At 34.5% G+C, this 25,114-nt stretch overlaps 1 protein-coding gene across 3 annotated transcripts in view; it reads right to left on the bottom strand.

Annotated features, from left to right (window-relative positions):
- LOC116172341 (GATA-binding factor A-like) overlaps positions 1 to 20,174 on the bottom strand; it is a 70,973-nt gene extending 50,799 nt beyond the window's left edge. Inside the window, exon 1 of one of the 3 annotated variants that reach the window (XM_031489542.1) lies at positions 20,036 to 20,174. The gene's annotated coding sequence lies outside the window, so the exon portion shown is untranslated. Of the gene's footprint in view, positions 1 to 13,693; positions 13,864 to 18,765; positions 18,784 to 20,035 lie in introns of those variants that run through there. The other 2 variants (XM_031489543.1, XM_031489541.1) reach the window with 2 other exon arrangements.
- Between the last annotated feature and the right edge of the window lie 4,940 nt (positions 20,175 to 25,114).

Here is a 25,114-nt window from a genome sequence, read left to right as displayed (position 1 = left end):
TCACAATTGTCCAAATTACAATGTATGGAACCACACTTTGAATTATCTAATTATTGTTAATTCTATAGGCGAAGGATTTGTTTTTCGCAAGCAATAATTTAAAATATCTTCTAATATCACGCTGAATTGTACATGTCAAAAATAATAAAGCTCCCAGATTAGTATCCTGGGGAACTCCATGGTTACAATTCATAACTCTCGGCGAACACAAAAAAATTCGATCTGGAAACCGCAATTACACCTCTCCAACTCGAGAAAATTTACGTTGAGATGGTAATTGTGAGAGTTCCAAAATTTATTTCCTTTTAATGGCAAAATTTGTAATTAATTAGCATTAACATTATCGCAAGAAGATAACGCTAAATGTCTTCTTTTGGTACCTCTTCTCACATTATACCCGTAAACATTGTCTAAAACGAAATCCTTGGATTGTTTAACACTATTTTAGGTGTGATAATAATTTTGTCAGCAAATTGTATGGTGTGAAATGCTAAATTTTTCACAGCTTTAAGTATAAATTAGAATATTGTTATTACATTTGAATTAAGTTGATATGTTACAGCATACCGCAAAAATTTCGATTAAAATACCGTCAAAAATTAAGTCGGCTACTACAGTTTTCAAAATACCCTAGCAATCCCTAAAAAACTTCCGAGAGTCTTCATGAATATTCATAGAATTTTACTTCTACAGGACTCGAGACCCATTAATTGGTTTTCAGAGGGTTTAAACTGCTTTGAAAGTCTTTAAAAATGCGTTTGAACGTTTTTAAGAACTTCTAAAAATTCTTAATACGTTTCAAAGCTCCTTAAAGATTTTAATTTTAATTTTTTTAATGCAACACCCTGTATATCACGAACGTTAACATTTTGGCTTATTTTTCCTGATTACATGGATATATCACAACCTATATATATTTTTTAATATTATTATATATTATGTATATTACGTAAGTATATCATATTTTTCAAAATTTTTAAATCTCATGTTTCCACGGTGAACAATTTTTATTATTGATTGGTATTGGCTGCCTTAGTTACCATGGATACAATAAACAAAACAGAATCTTCATGAATCCATGGCCTACCGTTTAAAAACTGTAAAATATTCGGATTTTATTTTTGGTCCATTGGAGTAATACCGCGAAAAGTAGAACGGTTGTACCCCCCCCCCCTTTCCTATTTCCCAAAATTTCTAATTTTACTTGGATTCGAAAATTGATTTTATTTTTGTTTCTAGATAATGGTCGCAAATACGAAAAAATTACAAGGAACTAAAAAGTTTCCAAACAAATCATAAATTTTTATTTAACAATCTACCAGTGATGCACCGAAAAAAAGTTCGGGGGTAGAAAGTGGAACATGACCCCTGATAAAGCAACACCCTGTAGACTCTCACTACCAATGTTGTAAATCCCTTTAGCATAACACAAATCACAAAAATCGTTTGCGAACCTATGGTTATATGAACTTTAAGTCACAAAATAAGCCAAAGAATTAGCCCCTTCTGCATTTGCATTACACTTAGGAACACCCCGTATAGGTAAGGGTGGTTTTTTAAACAGAAAATGGTACCCTTGAGGTCCCAGAATTTTTTTATCAGTCTTTAAGCAACAACTATTTAAGGGTATTTAAGGAATCGATTTATTAACATCACTATCATTTGTTTCTTGACTTTAACATGATTCCAGAGGACACTGTATACATGTTTGACTATTATAAAGCAAAAGTCTAATTTACTCAAACCATAAAAATAATGGGTACCTATATTGCGCTTACATTACCAAAAACATTTATTCTGTGAAGAGGTACATTTACTATATAACTAAAAAAGGATAATAATAATACACTAAAGATAGAGAGAGAGAGCTCACCTATCCCCACCCTTCTTTTTTATGACGTCACATTGTTGGGCTCTGATTGGCTGTGCCATTTCGTGGAGATAAACTTGAATTTGTGCGGGAGATTTGAATTTTTGAATTGGCGGATGTCTGCCATTTTGTTGCGATAAATTTGAATTTGTGTGGGGTGGTTGGTTGGTGTTACAAGAATCGGAAATGTAGTTTTCTGTAATTAGCGTCTGATAGTAAATTCGAAATAGAGTGAATAGGGAAAGATTGAAATATAGATGGTGTAATGATAGTTATATACAGGGTATTTGTGATCGGGTGCTAATAGGTCGTTAACTGAACGGGCATTTTGTTTCGATAAGATCAAATCGACCCGTGTCGGTATATTTGAAATGAAATATACAGGGTGTAATGGTAGTTATACATAGGGTCTTTGTTCAAAGTTAAAAATGAATTTCGTTTGTGAAGAAGAATATTGCTCGAGGCTATGCTCGGGGCAATATCTTAATTGTGAAGCGATATGATCAGAAAATCCAAGGTACTTGCATGGAAATTGCAATGGGAAACTCGGAATACCCCAAACATTTTTTGATTTAAACTTGTATAAGCCCGCCCGAGAGGATGAGTAGTTTTAAGATTTCTTTATTTTGTTATTATTTGTAATTGAACGCTTATGCGGGGTGATAAATTGAAGAATTTTATGATTAATTTGACTTGTGTGCGTGAAATAAATTTTGTGTGTGTGAATTCATGTAAATCGTGTGTTCAGTCGAGCCCTTTAACGATCCAGATAAATGTCTCATGCTCAATTATGATTAATTTTGTTGATCAGTGCCTTAAGCTTGTTTCAGGTGTCTTCAAAATTTGTGAGTGACTCTTTTGGAATTGTAAGAATTCGATCGCGGCCATTATTTGGGTTTTAATTTAAATTTAATAAGGATGAAGGTGTTTTGTGTATGGTCGTAATGTAAAAAAAAAATGAAAAATTTCAAGCGTGCTATGGAAACAAAAGATTGTCATCTACAAACACTGGTCAAAAAAGTAGAAAAATCTATGAAAATTTATACAAAAAAAGATTTATTTAAAAAAATTCAGGCGTTCACCGCTAGGCCTCGCTTAATAAATTAATTATTTTGGTTCAGATTGTATTTTTACATGATTAAAGATAAAATTAATTATTTTGGCATTTTAATCAAGTAGCCTAAGCTAATTTTTTGAATCATATTCTTTAGTCAATAAAGAATAATAACAATAATTACCTTTTTTATACTGTGTGTACAAGTTTATTGACTCGTCCTCTCCAAAAATAATATTTACGCAATTATGTAACTCGAAAGCAATTACCATAATCGATTTTTACGAGCGACTCCCCCACCGTCACGCGGTTGTACTACACTCGTAGGTAAATTGTCAACATTTTCTTTCTTTATTTTCATTACTTGTACATAAAAAAACCTTGAACTCTTTTAATTAACTATCGTAGAGCACGCGAGAGTAAAATGTTTTATTTTCGACTTTTGGAAATACGTCAAAATTGTTATCAGCAATTCAGACGGGAGCCTGACAGTCCATAAATAAAAGCGCGAACTGAAGCGTCACTTTATTACACGTCTCTCTATATATTAATTAGTCGAGTTCATTTTATGTTTATCTAAATGATGGATTCTAAAGAATTTTATCTGAAATACGGCGGTCCTAACCGATGTAATTTAATTAATTAGAGTAATTAAGAATTTTAATTATATGTAGTAAGTTTAATAATATATTATGAGCCTTACCCCGAAGTCATCCGCAAGTGCAAAAGTTATTAATCAAAAATATTTATGCCTCGTTTTGCAAAAATGCAACAAACCTGTTTCGTTTTATAGTCGGGACATGTTTTCCACTTCAGATCGTATGGTCACAATGTTACCCCCCGCCCCCATCGCCTTTGGGTTTGATTTTCGCATTCTCATAAGTCAAAAACTTTTTTTGGCAAGATCTTTTCGCCTCGGCCAATCGAGTTTACTGACATTAAGCATCCGCTGCGCCTAATGCTTTAATTAGTGTTTTGGTAGAAATTACCATTCGCAAACGACTTTTATTTCAAGCAGGAGATCTCACCGAGATAGGGGAAATTGTGCAAGAATATTGATTTACCTTCATAATCTAATTTGATGCAATCGCGTTTGTCATTTGAACAGAATTCCGACGGGCACTGGTGAAATTTTAATTTAAAAAAGGGGTCATTCCACCAAGCCCTAAAACGTACTTTTCCGTATACAGTTTCTAACAGATGGAGCCACTGTTGGAATTTCAAAAAAAGTTGATTCAAATTTTGTTTAGAGTATGTATACCAGAGGCTCTATGGTGCTTACGAGAAAAAGTCCGACAGCGGCACCGAAACAGGATCTTTTTTCAAAAACCTTTTTCTAAATTTGTTCAGAATAAATCAAGACTTTTCTTTACAAAAAAATATATAAATATTGTTTTTATATCCCGTGTTCCGCAATCAGTATAGGAATTGATTAACAATCAAGTTTGGAATTTGGTCTTATTTTGAGAATACCCTGTATAGTTTTGTAAATTTTTCAAAAATGGTTCAATATGATGCTTAACAAAGAGAATTCAAAATTTTTGAAACAATCCATAATTGTAATAAAATATAGTGATTCATTTAAAATAACAAAGTTGCATCTCATACTACATTTACGGACCACCCTGTACATACAAACATATTTTTGGGTTATGCAGACTAAACCAGTTTTGTATTTTACTCTGGAAAGAGATATCGCGAGACACAAAAATTTCATAATAACGATTTTTTGCATTAGAGTTTTCTCGACGAAAGAAAATGGAAAATAAAATTGAAAATATCTTAGCTTAAGTGGATTCATTAAATTATACTTGGATATGTATACTTTTTCAGACATTATTCGCATTAGTTTTTCATAATAATAGTTGAACACCCTGTAAGTACATTTATTGAAGCCATTTGCATTTTAACTTCTAACGAAAAATATTTTCATTAGAAGATCCCCGAGATATGTAAGGTGTAAGTAAAAAATATGTCATAAAAAATTCAAAGCTTCCGAAACACAAAATTTCGTTTAGGCATTTTTTGAAAATTTCCAAAAATCATTATGTTCCACCATTCAATGTGTTTGTGTTATGGTTGCCGAGACACAAATTAAACAGAAGCAATTTTTTTAAATTTGGAAGTTCTACAATTCCCAAACGAAACATTTTTTGCTCTTCTGTACCACCCTCGACATTTATAACATTCTATCCCCATGTATATTTACAGGATGTCGCTTTAAATTCTTGGAGAATATAAGAGACATTTCGAATTTAGTTGATGATTTGTCTTAAAAAAAACTTGCCCAATAAATCGGTGAGAGGGGGGGGGGGGCATATCAAGAGAAGGGCGTATATCCGTACATTTTTGATATTCTGTGGCGCATCAAGGACACGCGATAGAAATTGTTCTTCAAAAAAATATTGCAAAACATTTTTTAAGAAATATTCAGATGTAGAAATTTAGAAGTTCTTCCAGAAAACCTTAGCTAAAACCTTCTAAAAAGGTTTTTTCTAAAGGTCCTTAGAAATTTTCACAGCAGCGATGATTTCATGAGTTTTTAAAATGTATCCTTATCCACAAATCAGCGACACTGTGTTTTACCACCCGCACGTTAGTAAGGGAGGTATTGTATTGTCACAAAAATAGTAATAATTGACCCCCTCACTTTTTACTACTTGAGAACTTATGAAGAAATGGAGGAGAAACGCTGAAGGAAACATGAAAGGAATTTGAGAGGAACTTGAGAAAGATATGATTTTACTAGAATTTAAGAACTTTTTTAGGATATTGATTGATACATTATGGGCAAAAAAATAAGTTTTTTATGTTGCTATATCTAAAAAAGGGTACTCTTTAAGAATATGTAACGAAAACTAGCAGTTACGATAAAAAACAAGCTCCCCTTGACCACGCAGAAGTACTCCACTGATCACAAACTTAAGGTATGTAGTTTATTAGTAGTAATTTTGGATAACATAGAAAGCTTTCTAAACAAAACGTTGTTTTGAAGATATATTCAGTGTTCCAGACAAAATGTTCACCCTGTATATTAAATCATTATGGAGTAAACCTTTGCAACTATTCCATTTTTATACTGGCAAATAGAAAGTAAAGTCGTATCCAACACTGAACCCATTCCCTATGGAGTACCACAAGGCTCGATACCAGGTCCAGTATTGTTCTTATATTACCGATCTACCAAATATCCTCAAAAATTCTGACAAAACTACCATTTTATGTTGCTTTAAAAAGAAAGGACAATCAATTGACATCTTGCATATGTTTAGTAGAAGAGAGAGTGCAAAATCGGATGGTTACTAATAAATTAAAAAACAATGTAAACAAAAGAACTTTCACTACAACAAAAAATAAAAAACACAGATCAAATGTAAAGTTATTTAGGTATAATTATTGATAATGAACTAAACACTGGAAGACTCATTGATAAACTTGTATACGATAAGGATGTCTAAGATCATGGGGTTCTCTAAAACCACATAGAAGATCGGACGAAGGTCGAATCAAAGAAAATATGCGCAATTATAGAGTTCTTATCATGCTTTAAAGAAAACCAGAAAATTCCGATAACTTCCGAAGACATGCCAAAAAATCCGAAATTTTGCCGATTTAATCCGAAATTTGCCGATTTCGTTTTTATTTTTTTCTGATGATATTTGTACAAATACAAAAAAAAATAAAAACACACTTTCTCATTGCCACTGTTCTACAAGATGGCGTTGAAAGTGTTTTAATACAACGTTTCGATTCAAGGAAATCATCAATTTTATTTTTTATATGGTCCGTAAAAAAGTACATACCGTATTCAATAGCATATTGTTTATTATGAATATAACGATGGACGGCACGCAAAACAACAAAAGTTGAAATCTGTTGGTTTCAACACGATGGTGCACCCGCGCACAACTCCCTAATCGTGTGAGAATACCTATCAGACATAATTTTCCATTTTCCAGGAAAACATTCCCATTGTTATTAACGATTATTAACGATTAAGATATTGTGCACGAGTGCACCATTCTGTTGAAACCAACAGAGTTGCCAATTTTTTTGTGTGTCGTACATCGTTGTATTCGCAATCAAAAAGGCTACTCAATACAGTACCTATCTACTTTTCTAAAGGAGAAGCTCGTGATTCAATATTTAGAAAATGTATGAAATCTAGCATGCCGTGTGCTGTTAGGATGTGTGGTGTTCGATGTGTTATACGGGTCGATTGTATCGCGCAAAAGTAAATCTTCAAAACGAAACATTGGACACTTTTAATGTGTTTTCTAAATATCGAATCACGAATCATGTGCTTATTTTATGTGTATAGCAAATAGATTGATCTTTTCAAATATCTTAAAAAACACAGGGGTATTGCCTGTATTTGAAAATCAAAGGTTGCATTGATTTCCGGTTAAATCAGAAGTAACACCGGAAGTTTCAATATACCATCGAATAGGGCGTAATGTCACATAAATCATTACAGTTGTTGTATCTCGCCAAATAAACGCGTTATTGAGGTACTGTACCTATATATTTTTACCACCTATGTACAGTGTGTCAAAAAGACAAGTCACCTGATCTTCCACTGTCTGTAAGTAAGTAAATTAAATAACGAAATAAAGTATTGCCCTTACGGGAATTTAGTCAAATATTAAAGAAGCGTTGAAGAGTTTTGCTTGTCCCTAATCCTCCACTCAAGTATTTAAGGTTAAAGTATTTATATACAGTGTGTTTCAAAATAAATCGGCACTATTGCTAACTTTCTTAGTTGTATAGTAAGAAAGATGGTTAAATTACACAAACTGTAATCAAAAAAAACAAAACGTCGCATTTTTCAGATAATAAAAAATGTGATTTTTTTCTACGAGACATTCTGTATATTATTACATCATATGGCAGATTATTAAATTCACTACAAAAGTGCTTGATACATCATACTCAAAAAAAAACTTCAAATAACCAAGATTTTTCGGTCAAATTCATTTTGATCTAGTGATAAAATGACGCTGTTGCAATCAGAAAACAAAACAAAATCGCATTTTTTAAATAGTAATAAAGATGTGACATTTGTATATGGAACACTCTGTATATTATTACATCAATTTTTTTTTATTTTATTTATTATACCGTTATCCGTGTGGGTATACTTACGGTCGTCATTGGAAAAAAAATTGACACTTAATTAAATTCTCTACAAAAATTCTTAATGCGCCATAGCCAACATACTTCAAATAACCAACACTGTACGATTATTTCAATTTCCATCTAGTTATCCATGAAAATAATAAAATGGCGTTGTTTGTTGTCTCTTACAGATAACCTATAAGTAACAGCATTTAGTGCTGTTAAAATGTATTTCGTAAAAAAGGTGCAATGTTATTTAAAATTTTATTTACTAGCAGTCTCGGTGCACGTCGTACCGCCTTTGGGTAGCCCGTTCCCGTGGGAACTTCAGGAAGCTCTTTCGGAGTAGGTACACCTTAACGCCTTTAAAGAAACATGCCTAAATATCAAGTCTTTTTTCGACTGAAAACGTAAACTTACGATCCTGTAGTGGTGATGTTTTTCAAAATCACACTGTGCACATTTTAAATATTTAAACCTATTGCCTACTTAACTTTGTTTTGTACTGGTATTAGCGGGCTATGCGCAGATGACTAATTTAGAGTCTGCAGGAGAAGTCAACTGGCTCTGTGAGTGACTCACAGCGGGGTTGCGTTATCTTTCGTCTGATACAGGTTTGTTGAATAATCACACTGTGCACAATTTAAATCATTTGAATACTTATGTCTTAAGAGATTTCGTTTCGGAATATGTTGAAGATTTATCGCAAAATTACGTGTACACTTTAAATATCTTGAAGTATTGCGCACTTTTAAGCGGCACACTGTGCACTCTTTAAATATTTGGAGGCACATATCGTGATCATTTCTCGTTTGTTGCACAATCACACTGTGCGCATTTTAAATCCTTTGAATAGTTACATTTTTTGTCAGAAAAGTTCTGCTTTGGCATCGCAATATTAATTTTTTTAATTATAGTGTCCAAGATTTCCTGAACCCCAATCACCCCTTCCAAGATTCCAAATTTAGAAGCAATGGATAACGCATCTTATCATTTTCATGGATAACTAGATTTGAAATGGAAATAATTTGGTTATTTGAAGTTGAAAGTTTAATTAGCTGTCATATGATATAATAATATACAGGGTGTTCCATATAAAAAGGTCGCAAAATGCGATGTTGCTTTGTTTTTTAGTCTTTCTAACTCCACAAGTAAGAAAGTTAGCACTAGCGCCGACTGAATTATTCAAACATACTGTGTATGAATCTTTTTTATATACCCAGACGAGAATAAGCAGTGTCAAATAATTATTACATACCTATGATTCGTTCGTGGACAATTTTAGGCCCGTACTCGCCTTAGTCTGGGTCCGAGTTTTACCTCTACCAAAATTACAAAAATCTTGCAATTCGTAACCTCACTTATTCAGGGCATTAGAGATGCTAAAGCGTCATCTACAAAGCCACTCTAATTTTTGTTAAATTTTGATTTTCTTGTTTTTTTAAGTTTCTAGTGACCTTGTAGTATTAATTGAAAACAAAAGTCAAATATTGATAAAAGAAAAATATTCTTTTTTTGGCACCATTCCTTTTACAGCTTTACATAGCTCTGTTGGGACCACGAAAATTTTTAGGCCAAAAATTGTGACCACAAGGCAAAAAAGGTTGAGAAACGCTGTACTAAGTTTATGGCACCCGTTACTTAAAAGTAATTTGCGACTAATTCACTATATACGTTAGCGTCCCATTTTCAACCCCCGGGATTTCGCCCGCGGAAAAATTCAGCATTTTTATTTACTTTTCTCCGATTTCCAATCACTTTATCTACATTAAAAAACCCGGTTTGTAAATTTGTCGATCAGTTGTTTAAGGCTTTACACGACATGATCATTATAAAAAAAAATTCACTTTCATAAAATAGTCTTGGTATATAGAGTCGAGGTCTTAATAGAAATAAAAACAAAGTAGGCGTGGAGACCTGTTGCCTCAATGTTATAACTAACATGAGCAAGAACAACAATTTCCATGGAAATTATTATATTTTCTGAATATCTGGAATAATGTGTACAGTGAGCGGCTAAAATATGGAACAAAGTCATTTAAAAATAAGGGGTTGGGTTAAAAAAAATGCTCGCCCACGTCTATCATAATTTTTTGTTGCGCATTTTTAGCACCAAAGAGAAAATAGGTATACAGGGTGCGTCAAAAATTTTGAATTGTGTTCTTTTTTACTTTTGCTTATAAAGAAACAAACACAATAGTCTATATATGAAGTCTGTAGACCCAGTAGAAGCAAAGTTGTAGCTCATGAAAAGTAGGTTCTCAGTCATCAAATTCCAAATCGAGTACTTCAACTTGAAATAACCAAAAAATGAAGCACTTTTCGGGGAAAACTTATGAATCCTATTTTAAAGTGTTTGAAAAAACCTTCCTTTTTGTTCCTAGCTTCAAAAGTAAGTGAGTTACGCTCAAAATAAAGTAGGTCCCTTTACGAGGAATCCCCCCCCCCCCCCTCCCGACTGTAATTAAGCGTTACCGCTTTACAGTTTACTTTATTTATGTATTGTTTATATGATCTGTAAGTTTGACCGGTGCAAAGTGCTTATTTTTGAAGTAAAAAAAATTTTGAAATTTTGAAAAATTGCCTATTTTTTCAAAATAACTTCAAAAGTATTAGTGATACGAAAAATTTACAAGAATAAAAAAATATGTGCTTTTTTCTGTAAAACAATAATTGGTTAAGATATGGATATTCAAAATTTGCACACACTCCTCATTAGTGACTCATTCGAGCCCTTTCAACTACAACCCTTTCAAAAATAAGGGTTTTAAAAAAATTAATTTGAATAATCTTATAGGTAGCTTTTAAAAAACCATGGTTTTTTAAAGCACTTTGTAGCTTAAAAATTAACCGATTTATGAGTAAAAAACCAATCACATATTTAATACATCAAAACGCGTGTAGTTACTGGAGCATTGTAAGATACACATAATGTGCTATTAAGGCACAGACATTTTATTTATTTTATTTTTTTCTACTTGTTATTGAAAATCTAGAGATCTAGGACGTATATTTCAAACAATAAGGGTTGTTTTTTTTATTAAAATAAAACAAATTCGTAAAATTTTAATTAAAAAAATTACTGTATACACGGTGTCCATTTTTCGAGTGCCACTATGGGGATCTCGCTTATCTTAAGAGATAGAAATGGCAAAGTTGCGAATTTTCGTGCTGAATAATAATTTGAAATATCTTCAGTAGTTTTGAAAATATCGCAAAAAAAAGAATATTTCTGATTTTCGTTTTTAATTTTTTCATAGTAAACTAATCGTTCTAGACATTTCTAATTAACACATTATTCAGACACTTTTTAATGGAGATTTCGAATATGGCGTCCCGTTTTAAATAACTTTTAAGATGACGGACAAACACGTGGCAACTTTCATTTTTCTTATGGGCGCCGTTTTGGATTTTGACATTTTGAGATTAGGTCTTTTTTTCTCTTTACAACGATATATCACACATGGTGGTTCAGTAACACATTTTTCCTAAAATTACAATTTTCATTTTCTTCGAAGAGTGCTTTGGAAAAACAAAACGTTCTTTTGTTATGAACAAAAGGTTGACATATTCCAAGTAGTATCATTTGCGTTTGTGCTAGTTTTATTACGAAAATATTATTTATTCTGTTCTAATTTGAATTATAATTTTCTTGCAAAACGAAGGTTCAATTCTATTCAGATGAAAATCGAATTTTCTCAACACAACTAGTTCCCTGCCAACGATCCAACCAGACAGATGGATCAACCTCTCAAACTTTTGTTCACGATAAAAGAACGTTCTGTTTTTTCAAAGCACTCTTCCCAAAAAATTAAAAAGAACATATGTTGATTAGAAATGTCTAGTACGATTAGTTTACCATGAAAAAATTAAAAGCGAAGGTCAGAAAGTTACCTTTTTTGCAATATTTTCCAAACTACTAAAAATATTTTAAATTTTTTTCAGATTCAGAAGAAAATTCACAACTTTGCCCCCATTTAACCTCTCTCTCTATCTCTTCAGGTAAGCGAGATCCCCATAGTGGCACTCGAAAAATGGACACCGTGTATATAGTATCAATGAAGAAAAAAAATTACTACAACTATTCGAATTTCTTCGCAAGGGTTGGTTTTTATAAGGGTAGAAATTATGTGGTAAAAGATAAAAATAGCAAAGAAATCTAAATTTAATGTTACTGTATAATTAAATAATCCCAAATTGCTTGAATTTACAATTATATGATTAATAGGGGTAGTTTCCACCCCTAAAAAATAAACAGCAACCAACGGCACAAATCCAATTTTGAAGTGGAGAATAAGAATAACCTACATCCAAATTTTCATACGAAGGAGACCCGGAAAATTACACAGTAACTAGCCTCAAATATTTTTGAATTTCTTATTTTATCGAGTGACATCAAAATCCAATATGGCGGCTATAAGAAATAAGAAACTTGATGTGATTTACTCGAAATCCACAAGTCATAAAAATTTCTTTTTAGCACAGAAAGCTGAGAAAAAATCACAGGGTTGGTTAACATTATTTTTTGATACCTTTGAACATAAATAATGAACGTCAGAACATTTTCGAAAATGACATTTTTCGGTTTTTTGGTCATAACTTTGCTATTTCTAGAGCTACAAGAAATTAATAATAATAATAATATATTATAATAGTTTATTGACCAACAGAACGCATCAATTTACAGGTCAACTTAAATATATATAGAACATATAAAGCATTGTGCATTAATAACAATATATAATAATAATAATAATCAGCATAAAATTCTACATAACTTTGCCCATTTAACCGACTTTTGTATCTCTTACGGTTTACGAGATACCTACTATGGACATGAAAAAAAATCTCACCCTGTATGTATGCAGCAGCAATGGCTTTTCGGTAAAAAAAACATTAAATACGGTAATAACTCTATAGGATATTATTGACTTTGAGGGTATACCTATATCTCCCAGTAGGTAGGTGTGGCTAGGTTTCTGTGAGAAGCACACTAGCGAAGCACTGCCAGATCACGACATTTGTGCTTCATTACTGGAAAAGCTGTGGCTAACTTCCCGCCTCTAACTTTGAGGCTTTATATCTCCTAAACCGTAAGTGTGGCTGGGTTCCACTGTGAAGCAGAAATGAATATACCAGCGAAGCACTAAGGATTCTGCCAGATCACGATATTTGTGCTTCATTAATGTAACAGCTGTGGCTAAGGTACGGCCTCTAACTTTGAGGCTTTGTATCTCCTGAACCGTAAGTGTGGCCGGTGTCTGATGTGAAGCACAATGAAGCACTGGTGGCGGCATTTGTGCTTCATATCGGTGAGCAACTTCCTGGACTTTGAAACTTTAGTATGCGCTCCGAATGCGGTAATGCAATAAATAACGCAAAACAGCTACACCGCAAATAAATAGCAACGGGCATAACTGAAATGCCGCATTAGAACTTGCACTTCGCTTAAGAATTCGAAATTTGTCAAAGAAGACAAATTAAGAAGTCAATCCTTTAGATTGTTACCGGCGCGGGTTTTTCGAGTATTCATCGGAGAAGATTGTGATCTAAACACGTGTCGGATGCCAAAGGATTGATTATCAAAATCACCAAACCGCCTTTTTTTGCCGCCGTCGATGAAATAAAAAATTTAAGCGGAAAATACGCACCCCTTTCAAAAAAACCACTCTCCTCCTCTTTCAATTCGGTCACCACAAATTGCACAAATCACTCACAGCACAAACAACAAAAACTATCATCAGGCGCGCGATAAGAGCCGTGCTAAAGTCGCCGAGCTTTAGATCGTGTTTGTTTAACTCTCGGGGAAGACTGTGGCCCGGACTGATTAACGCTCCGCCCCCCGAGACGAAGCGCGACAACTCTCACTCGCTCTCTCTCTCTCCTATCTCCCTACCAAAACCGCATTTTTCCATACAATTATCATAATTCTCTCGCAGATTATTGATACTATCTCGAAAATAAAGAGCAATTTTCCCCCCTCGAAAAATTGCTTTTTTTCATAACTCGCAGTTAATCGATTTAATTATTTTAAGAATTCAAGTGAGCGGAGTGGAAAAAAATTCGAAAAGTATGGTGGATGGGATCCCTTTTATTTATACACACAAAACCACTTAACTGATGATGCCATATAAGATATCAAGCTCTGCTCTGGCTCTGTCCCTCTATCAAGAATCACTTAATATGTACTGAACTCGATTAGGTTTGATTTTTGTTACCTCAAACTTGCGGGGGATCGGAATTGCATTATTTAACGTTATCGCCGAACGAGATGGATGTACGGTAAATGGCGATGAACTACAAAAGTGTAGCCCAAAATAACTCGAAAAAGCGATCTTTAGTACTCGCCAAAGTGCTCTTTAGAGATGCATTAGACCCTTCTTCAGAGACAGAGTGCGTCGTCTGATGTTAGCTACGACCTACGACGCTCAGGAAAAACTCAGAAGGTTTTGGCAAGGGTTGAAGATGTGGAACGCTTTGGAAAGGACGTGTAAGATTAAAGAAAAATGTGGACAGATTGAATAGCTATCTCTTGAAAGACTACAGAACCTTTGGACTTCTTCCATAACATTCTTATCTTTCCTGGAGCTCTGTTGGGCTTATGTTATAGAGATATTTAGGAAGGAACCCCCAAATTGTGCTTTCCAAAGTTATTCGAAAAGCCGCCACGCCAAAGCTTTCCACGCATATTCTTCCACCTTTCCACATCCCTTTGGGTTCTTTTCTGAGCTGAGCATAATAATAAAAAGTTAGTTTGTGGTGGAAATTCCGAGGGCCTGTTAACTTGCCCCCCCCCCTCACTTAGAGATTTGATAGTCGTATGATTACAAATGAATGCGCTCACACACGCCGCCGATAGTTACTCTTGCACCATTATCGTTTTTTATAATTTCGAAAATACATTTGGGATAGGCCATGTGTACGTACCTCCTCCCCCCCCCCTCACTACATATTTTGTCGCTGGTACCTAGATCGTTTGGTTATGCGCTCAATTGCGCCACTTGAATTGAACGGTTAAACCATAAAACATTTTTAAAAACTGGGGATTACTCTCGAAGATATGCCAGAAATTCGCGCCGATTTCGTTTTAATTTTTTTTTTTATTTTGCCTTTATTTTTGAGTTATTTGAACAGATACAAAAAAAAATAAGAAACACTTTTGCATGGCCACTTTTTGAGCTCTACAAGACCGTTGAGAGATTTTCAATTTAGAGAAATCATCATCAACAAATTTCCTGGAAAATGAAAAATGTCTCTTCTATGGTTTCGGAGATCCCCCCATACTTATCTTGGATACAGTGTATATATATTGTAAAGGAATCCTAAAAGACTATAATCAATAATGGCGCAAACATGTCTATTGACGGCGCATTTGAGAGAATGATGAAAGTAGTTAAAAAAACATGTTAAAAACGTGACTTTTGAAAACGTAAAGTTAGCCCCTCCCCCACTTTTTGAAAATTTGTCATGGCTTATCCGTGACAGCGCCATCTTTAATATAACCAGATGTACCAGATGGCATAGATAGAAAATAAAAATACGACACCAAAGCAATAATATTCAAATTAATTAATATGACAGCCAGATCTTCATTTGTTTTAAGAAGTTATCTTGCTCGCATAAAATTAGGCGCCCTTTAGAAGGGATTTTGTGATCTTCTTAATAAATATCAGTGTAGATATAGGTAGAAGAAAGGTTCCCAACCATAATAGCGCACAGATTTATGTTGTCGGCGCTTTGGGCGTTTCATTAAAGGTACGCTGTAGTGCAAAAACTATGGTAAAAAACGTAACTTTTGAAAACATGAAGTTTGTCCCCTCCCCCACTTAAAAAAAATTGTATGGATTAATCGTGGTGCAAAAATAAGAATGGCGCAAAGATATCTTTTTGCGACTCATTTTAGTGCATTATACCTAGGTAATTCCGTATGGAAAGATGATAGAAAAAAGTAACTTTTAAAAACGGTAAGTTGCCCCCCCCCCCCACTTTTTGAAAATTTATCATGACAACCGTGATGACGCTAGCTTTAATTCAAAGTTGCGCAATTGAGCGCATAACCAAATGTATCAGGCGGCCTAGGTACCTGCGACAAAATACATTGGGGGGGGGGGGTGTAAACTTAACCTGCATTTTCGGATTTCTAAAAAAACGGTAATGGTGCAAAAGTTACCCGTGTGCGCATGAGAGCGCATTACTTTATACAGTACGATGACAATCAAATTTCTAAGTGAGGGGGGGGGGGGGGGAATTAAAATTTAAAATATCTACTAGGATTCCTTATAACGGAATTTGATTGCGCTTCTGAAGGCTCCCCATGGAATATTCTCTGGTAGATCCAACACACCGCCCTCGTTATATTCGACCTGTAACATTCTACCCTCGGAAAACTTACTCCCGAAAGCGTTCACTTCCGGAAAATTGTCTTAAATCGGAGTACTTTCTCGCTATAGGAACTGGTTCCAGGGAAAATTTACTTCATCCGCATCCGCTGTAGATTCGCCGGTGAAAGACACGACAACGGAAAATAGTTTTCAACTAGAATAGTTTCCGCGCTCAAGAAACTACGCCTATGGGCGAAAAAGTGCCCTGGGAATATTCGACATCACTGTGTAGCGGACGAATATTCCATCGGAGAAGAATGTTGCGTAGAGGGGGTGATTAGAAGGGTACTGTAGAACCAAAAGCGAATTTTCTTAAAAGCATTTCGAAATTTTTTGAACGTAAACGTTTTTTGAAGCAAATTCCCAGTGAGGGAGATTATCTCTTAGGGGGGCCAATCTTCCAGGGACAAATTAATTGAAATTGCCTGTGAACGAGTTTTAGAGGTAGAATTTTTAGTGAGTTAGAGATTTTCCGCATCTGAATGGCTCGCAAAGGTTTTGAACCTTCCTAATGAACAATTCTCCTAAATGCTATTAAAGACTATGATCTTTTCTGAGAACCTTTGGGAATTCGCAACATTAAACATTATTAAATTTTTTTAATGCACGCGCCGCATGCACATCCGGCAGCAAACTAAAACGTGCTGCACCCTCATTAGTCAAAACGGCCAACCGAAGAGAGCGTAGCGTCCCTGGCCGCGAACGTTTAAAAACCCGAATTCCGCATAGGCAATACAAAACAAAATGGCACAAATGACTTATACAAGGTAAAAGGCTCCCTCCAAGAAAAATCGAAAACTAGATCGCTTTGGGATGATATAGGTAGTTGAACTCTTAACTAAGGTAACTCTAAGGTAACTACATAATTTTTGTTTTATGCAAATGTCGTAAGCTTATATACTCGTATTTGAATGAATGTTATTGCAACCAAAAATTTTGACCCAAAAGTGGAAACAAATTTCCAATTTTTCAATGTAAACGCCACCTTAACGTAAATTTCTGTGCCCGCCAAATTTAGTGGTGAATCCGACACTTTCTTTCAACTAAAATCAATCGAATCTCTCTCAGAACTTTGCGATTAAGGTAGAAATTGTAAATATTCAAAGGCTTATTCGCGATCGAAGTTAAGTCGGTTTTTTACACGTCGTCCGTCTTTGCGTAAGCTCTGCTCGGCGGTAGGTACATATGTAAATTTTCCTACTTTATATGAAATATACGAATTAGAAAAAGAGCTTTTCCGTTACAAAAACTGAGCTGTTAAATAACTTTAATCCACTTTCGACGTCCTGTTCACCCGCAATTCGCATTTTTCCAGATTTCTCTAATAACCGTCCACAAAATAGCACTCAGTTTTTGGGTACTTTTCATAGCTTGGCGACACGAGAAAGAGAGACTGCGATTAAGAGTTCTAAGAAACCTTTGGCCGCCCAAAGTCGACTAGTTCTCAGACACGTGCCTTGTAAAACGTAAAAGATAGATTTTATATACAGGATTGGCCGTATATACCTAACATTAGAGTCTTGAAACAGTTGTTCCGTCCTAAAATATGTAATCGACCATTCACTCTAAAAGATTTTGGGACCGCAGTACTGTACAGTGTACACGGCCAATAAACAATCCTGAATAGCTCTGATGAGCATCAGGGGAGGATGAGAGGGGTGGCGAAATTTGCTTTTGCCAAAGTATACCAGGGGTGTAAAACCAATCCGTATGGTCCTGCTTGGTGTGTTTTTAGAACACGAAATTAAGATAGGTATATTACAGTCCTAAACAGATTTAATATTTTTTATTTCCATTTTATGACGATTAGTCATGTTTAAATTACCTCATTTGCGTAAAATCCCGCTAATTTCATGCAAATGAACACCACTTCCGATTCTTGCAACCCGACCAGATGTAAAACAAGTAAAAAGTAAACATTTCTCATCATGTATTTAGATTAGGCACGACATCAACAATTAGGCACAGGAGCCCAAATGAGCGCGGAAAAATTCGGTGCCTTATTGAACGATGTCAATTGGACAAAGTGGGCTACCAATTGGGGTGGTTTTTTCGATTCACTTTACTCTGTAGACATCCTTTTGTCAGCACCCAATTGTCAGATAGTGCGTAAAGACGTCAGAATGTTATATAATTATTTAATCACGTGATCAGTAATTACCTTTTTGAGGTTTTTACGTCTCCTCGTGAAAAGTCACAGTCTAAATATTAAAAGTGACTCAAGTTACTAATAAAAAATCAAATTTATTTAAATGGAGGAGGGGGTCAAATGTCGTTCAAGAGTAAAAGTAATTTTTGATGTTTAGTGCATGCATCTCAATTGAACAAAAATAAAAACTCACCCTTAGCCTTATTAGTTCAGTCTCCAAAGGAAGCGCCATTACTCATATTCATCCAATCTTTTATCTCTCATTGTACTACTACTGCCCTTCTTTGTTTATCAAAGTACGGGGAGGAGAGGGATTGTATAAGAAAGTATTTCTTTCCGTTGGATCTGAGACAATTTGTTTTTCGGGCAAAAAAAGGCAGTGTACAACCTTCCTTATTTACCAAAAATCGACTACACCAAAATTTCTCGGGAAAAAACTTTTTCTTATTAATTTGGGTGCGTAGAATTCAAAACGATTCGTACTTTTTCGATTAGACGTCTCAATCAAAAGTTATGGGCAAAAAACCAATTTCGACAAAAAATTCAAAGGGCTGTAACTTTTGATCTAGTAGGCCGATCTTGGAACTGTTTGAAATTATGGATTCTACAGGCCACATTCTATAAGAAAATATTTTTTTCCGTTCGATCTGAGTCAATTTTTTTTTCGAGCCAAAAAAAAGGCAGTGTACAACCTTCCTTTTTTACCAAAAATTGACTACACCCAAATTTCTCGGGAAAACACTTTTTCTTATTAATTTTGGGGCGTAGAATCCAAAACGATTCGTACTTTTTCGATTAGACTTCTCAAAAAAAAGTTATAGACTAGAAACCAATTTCGACAAAAAATTCAAAGGGCTGTAACTTTTGATCTAGTAGGCCGATCTTGGAACTGTTTGAAATTATGGATTCTACAGGCCACATTCTATAAGAAAATATTTTTTTCCGTTCGATCTGAGTCAATTTTTTTTTCGAGCCAAAAAAAAGGCAGTGTACAACCTTCCTTTTTTACCAAAAATCGACTGCACCAAAATTTCTCGGGAAAAACATTTTTCTAATTAATTTTGGTGCGTAGAATCCAAAACGATTCGTACTTTTTCGATTAGACGTCTCAATCAAAAGTTATGGGCAAAAAACTAATTTCGACAAAAAATTTAAAGGGCTGTAACTTTTGATCTAGTAGCCCGATCTTGGAACTGTTTGAAATTATAGATTCTACAGGCCACATTCTATTAGAAAATGTTTTTTTCCGGTCGATCTGACAATTTTTTTTTCGGGCCAAAAAAAAGGCAGTGTATTACCTTCCTTTTTTACCAAAAATCGACTGCACCAAAATTTCTAAATGTTGAAAGTGACTCAAGTTTATTTAAATGGACGGGGGTTGGGGGGTCACATGTCATTAAAGAGTAAAAGTAATTTTTGGTGTTTGGTGCATGCATCTCAATTGAAGAAAAATAAAAACTCACCCTTAGCCTTATTAGTTCAGTCTCCAAAGGAAGTGTCATTACCCATCGTCATCCAAATTACCATTCGAACGACGCACCGCAACGCGTCGCATCGCAGCCCTTAAACTTTCGCCAGCCTTATTTTAAGAATGCTAAAATAAGTGCGCCATGTGGACTATACAAATGAATGTCTGAAACAAAAACACAACAAATACAAATACTGCTCAAAGTGTCCTCCATTTCTGTTAATGCATAACCGTATTCTTGCGAGGAACAAATTACTTCTTACTGATCTTAACGTTCGGTCATCTGTGCTGATTTTTAAATGCTGTAAATCTGGACACATATTCTTTAAATAGCCCCATAAAAATCTAATGGCGACCTGGCGGACCTTGAAATAGGGCCGTTAGTACCAATCCACGGATTCAGGAAATATCATTTAAATATTGCGTTACTTTTTGCGCATTGTGGGCAAGTGCACCGTCTTGTTGATAATATAAATTTCTTACAACATTTAAGGGCACATCATCTAGCATATTTGCTACCTACATACACTGTACACTGTATACGATCAAATATGTTATATTTCAAAGTATACCGTAGAACCAAATTGATTACGTCAACTTAGAAAAATCAACAATGTAAATTAAAACGGAAAAAATAAAATGAATTTTTTTTAAATTATTGACCATCGGATTGAGCGTGGTAGCTGTGTAAGAAAGCTGGTCTCAGCCTTTCAAGTAAAAATAATCATAATCTAATCACATGTTCTACCCTTCATGGTATTCTAATGAAAGGTCTCATCGACATAAATTAGTTCGCACACACTATAACTTTCCCGTGCGACTCTTTTTCGAGAGCAGTGAGCGACGGAGCCTGGGGGAGGGGTTGTTGCACTAGTTTTATCCTTCATGGTACTCTAATGAAAGGTCTCAACGAAAGGAATTAATTTCTACCAACCATAGCTCTCCTCATCGACCTCTTATCGTGATCGTGATCTGTTGCAGAACCCTGTATATAATATTATTAATAGCAAATAATGTAAGAAATGGTGTTGATTGAAGCATACACACAACTGACACAACTATCAGATAGTTTATTTATGATTTGATGACATAAAACCTTGACATAGGTTCCGATTATGAGGGATGCTGCGTCTCCAAAACGAAAGGCACACAAAACAAACACAAAACTATGGTGTTTGTGTCATGTCGATGACTAAACATTTTGATTTTCTCTGAAACGGAAGGCGCATAAAACTTGAGTAGTGGCGCACAAAATCAGCGCAAAACCATGGCATTAGTGTCATGTGAATGATAGACTCCCAACAGAAAATTTTCATTTTCTCGTAAACGAGAAGCGCACCAAATTTGGGTATTGGCGCACAAATGAGCAATTTTTCTTCCTTCCCGATGTGCTTCCAAAGGAAAACTCTATTTGCGTGTACAGATCTTGCGTAAATATTTCTGTCGTTTTTTAATTAGGACTCTGTTTCAATGTCTGCTAAAATGCCCCCTCAAAAGAAGTATTCAAAAATAAAATAATTTAGCGAATATTCTAGAAACCCAGACGGAGATCGGGGCGCAACCTGCCGACATCAACCCGATAAGCGATTAGTCGCCAGGGATAAACATTGTGGAACAAAAGTAGTGAAGATCCACCCCTGTTAGTGTCTACCAGGGACGCATCCCCACGACAGTTGACTAAATCCTGGGACAGGCGAAATTGACGAGTTTGTTATAAATGTTGAGTATAAGTGAAGGATAAATACCTAATATTTAACTGTTATAAATCAATGTATTTAAGGATTGTTATAAATTCATTTTTAATTGTAAATAAATAAATCAGGTAATTAGTTTTTTTATGGGCGTCGTTTTGGATTTTGACATTTTGAGATTACGTCTTTTTTTCTCTTTACAACGATATATCACACACGGTGGTTCAGTATCACATTTTTCCTAAAAATACAATTTTCATTTTCTGCAAAGAGTGCTTTGCAAAAACAAAACGTTCTTTTGTTGTGAATAAAATGTTGACTTATTCAAGCAGTGTCATTTACGTTTGTGCTATTTTTATTGCTCAAATATTATTTATTCTTATGTATTTTGTTCTAATTTGAATTATAATTTTCTTGCAAAACGAAGGTTCAATTCTGTTCAGATGAAAATCGAATTTTCTCAGCACTATTTCCCTGCCAACGCTGCAACCAGACAAATGGATCAAACTGTCACACTTTTGTTCGCAACAAAAGAAGGAACGTTTTGTTCTTCCAAAGCACTCTTCCCAAAAAATTAAAAATTGTATTTTTAGGAAAGATATGATACTGAACCACCATGTGTGATATATTGTTGTAAAGAGAAAAAAGACGTAATCTCAAAATGTCAAAATTAAAAATGGCGCCCATAAGAAAAACTAAAGTTGCAACGTGTTTCTCTGTCATCTTAAAAGTTATTAAAAACGAGATGCCATATTCTAAATCACCATTGAAAAGTGTTCGAATAATGTGTTAATTAGAAATGTCTAGTACGACTAGTTTATCATGAATAAATATTTTCAGAACTATTTCTTTTCAGATGGTTATTCATCACGGAAATTCGCAACTTTTCCCCCATTTAACCAACTTTCTATCTCTTAAGGTAAGCGAGATCCCCACAGTGACACTCGAAAAATGGACACCGTGTATATGGCTACAATAATCTTTCCACCTTTACAACGTGCACATTTTAAATCCTTTGAGGTTTTGTGAGTTAAGAGATGCCGTTTGAGGACACTGTGTGGATGTGTTGCGAAATCACACTGTGCACATTTTAAATATTTGAAAGTATTGTGAGTTGATATATTTAATATTGGTATCGGCGCGTAGAAGACTGCAGCGAGCTATGTGCAGGTGACTAACTTAGAGTCTGCATCAGGACGAACCAACTGGTTCCGTGGCGCAACAAGAATACGAATAGTGAGGATGCTTTATCTTTCGCCTTCTTACGTGCCGGGTACAATAGTTCGTTGTATAATCACACTGTGCATATTTTAACTCCTTTAAAGCCTTATTAACATAAAAAGAAGGAATCTTCTTTTATTTTAGGGTGTTTTCTAATTTTTCTTCTTTAAAATATTTCTACACCTACCAGGTAAAAAAATTTAAAATGAAAATTACAGCATTTTTTTTAAGAAACTTCAAAATGAAATGTTTTCGAAAGTTTCTTCAAAGATTTTCAAAATTAAATCATGAAATATGAGTTGGAAGAAGGCGATATTGCTTAATTTTTGATTTTTTAAAGAAATCTAAGTATAAACGGTGAACCAAATTTATTTGAAACCCTTTTTCAGCGTAAATAACTTTTTTGGTTTTTGTGCAATTTTGATAAAATTTGAAACGTATATTAATAGAGCATATAGGTATGTAGGTTTAAATGGAAAAAAAAACTAACGGAAAAACTACAAGGAGATTCAAGTAATGGTCAATTTCCTGGAAAATGGATAAGTATTCTCAAATGATTATGGCGTTGTGCGCGGGTGCACCATCCTGTTGAAACCAAAAGTTTCCAACTGCTATGCTATTAAATAGATTATTATTATAATACAGTACCTATGTACTTTTATTACGGGCTATATAAAAAATAAAGTCGATGATGATTTCATCACCGAAACGAAACGATGTATTAAAAATCTCTCAACTGTGCCTTGTGCAGCTCAAAAAGTGGCAATCAAAAAGTGTTTTTCGGAGATCCCCAATCCTTATCTTGGGACACAGTGTATATTATGTATTTGCCAAATTTGGAAAAGAATATAAGTATTGGGCTTAAAACTTTTCAAAACGCCTCCCTTATACAGAATGGTATTATCACAGATTTAAATCTGTGGTATTATCAAACAAAACTGGTTTTGGAAGAGCAACAAATGTTTTATCCACAATCGGTACATAGTGGTTACACTACCGATATATCCTAAACTCTGGAGAAAATTCTGTTGATCACTTTTCCTCTCTTTTAAACCTTTAAATTAGAATGTATTACAAGTAGATTTCAAGTGACATTATTTGAACTTGTATTATAATAACAAATGTACCGTTGCATTCAATAAAAATAAGTACATTTTCCTATACCTAAAAGGGCCATATGTTACTATATCACTCATATACTTATATACTTTGCAGGTCTCGGGAAAATATATATCTCAGAGCTTGTTCAGAAATTTCTGTAGTAAATGTTGGTGTTGAAATAAATTTTGAAATTTATCATCAGTCTTCTTGATCACAACTTTATCTTCCAACAAGACGGTGCACCATCCCATAATTTCAGAAATACGAAGAATACGTTGAATCCCGTTGATCCATTTAGGTTGATTCAATTAGTTATTAAATGTATATAGGTATAACACGAAATGTGACCCGTTTTAACCGCAGAAGTTGTCTGAAAATTACGCTCAACACTGTATATATTACGAAGGTAAATAAATAAAATTGAGGTTGACCACCGAAAAAAGTGTGATAACCGCATGTAAACCCTTCGACCAACCCCCCCTTCTCCCCCCCAGATCATCAAACAATGTAAGTCAATTTGAGTTAAGACAGGACAACAGCGTGTAACGACGGCGCCACGGATCCTACAGAACTCGCCGCCGGTAAAAGGCCCATAAATAAGCCGAACCGACCTAATAAAAAAAAAATCCCATCAAAATAAAACAAGTACACGTCCACCTTCGCGTGCTTTTAACGTACGGCCTGTATTGGTCGCGCTCCACCTGAAGACACGCCTTTATTATTTTACCTGAATTAATTTATAGCCGCCACCTTTCCTATTATATTCATATAGTTTTATATAGTATATTCTCTTTTATTACCACTAGACATGTCGTTGCCTAATGCGACAAAAGCGATAAAAATGAAACTTGTGAACTTTCAATGAAAATGTGTAATTAATGGCGCGTTTTATTATTTATTTATATATTATTGTTATCTGCCTATCTTAAATGGTGGTAATAGACGATTTCCCATGTCATTGATTAAAAGATAACTATTTCGTGCTGCTAGTTGTCGTTTCATGGATTGCAGAAAAGCAATCGCTACTATACTGACAGTGGGTGATATTAATATCAACTTTT

Source organism: Photinus pyralis, unplaced genomic scaffold (assembly GCF_008802855.1).
Source record: "Photinus pyralis isolate 1611_PpyrPB1 unplaced genomic scaffold, Ppyr1.3 Ppyr1.4_LG5, whole genome shotgun sequence".
NCBI classification, from domain to species: domain Eukaryota; kingdom Metazoa; phylum Arthropoda; class Insecta; order Coleoptera; family Lampyridae; genus Photinus; species Photinus pyralis.
The sequence above is the reverse complement of the archived record's forward strand: the minus strand, read 5'-3'. Positions and strand labels throughout refer to the sequence as shown.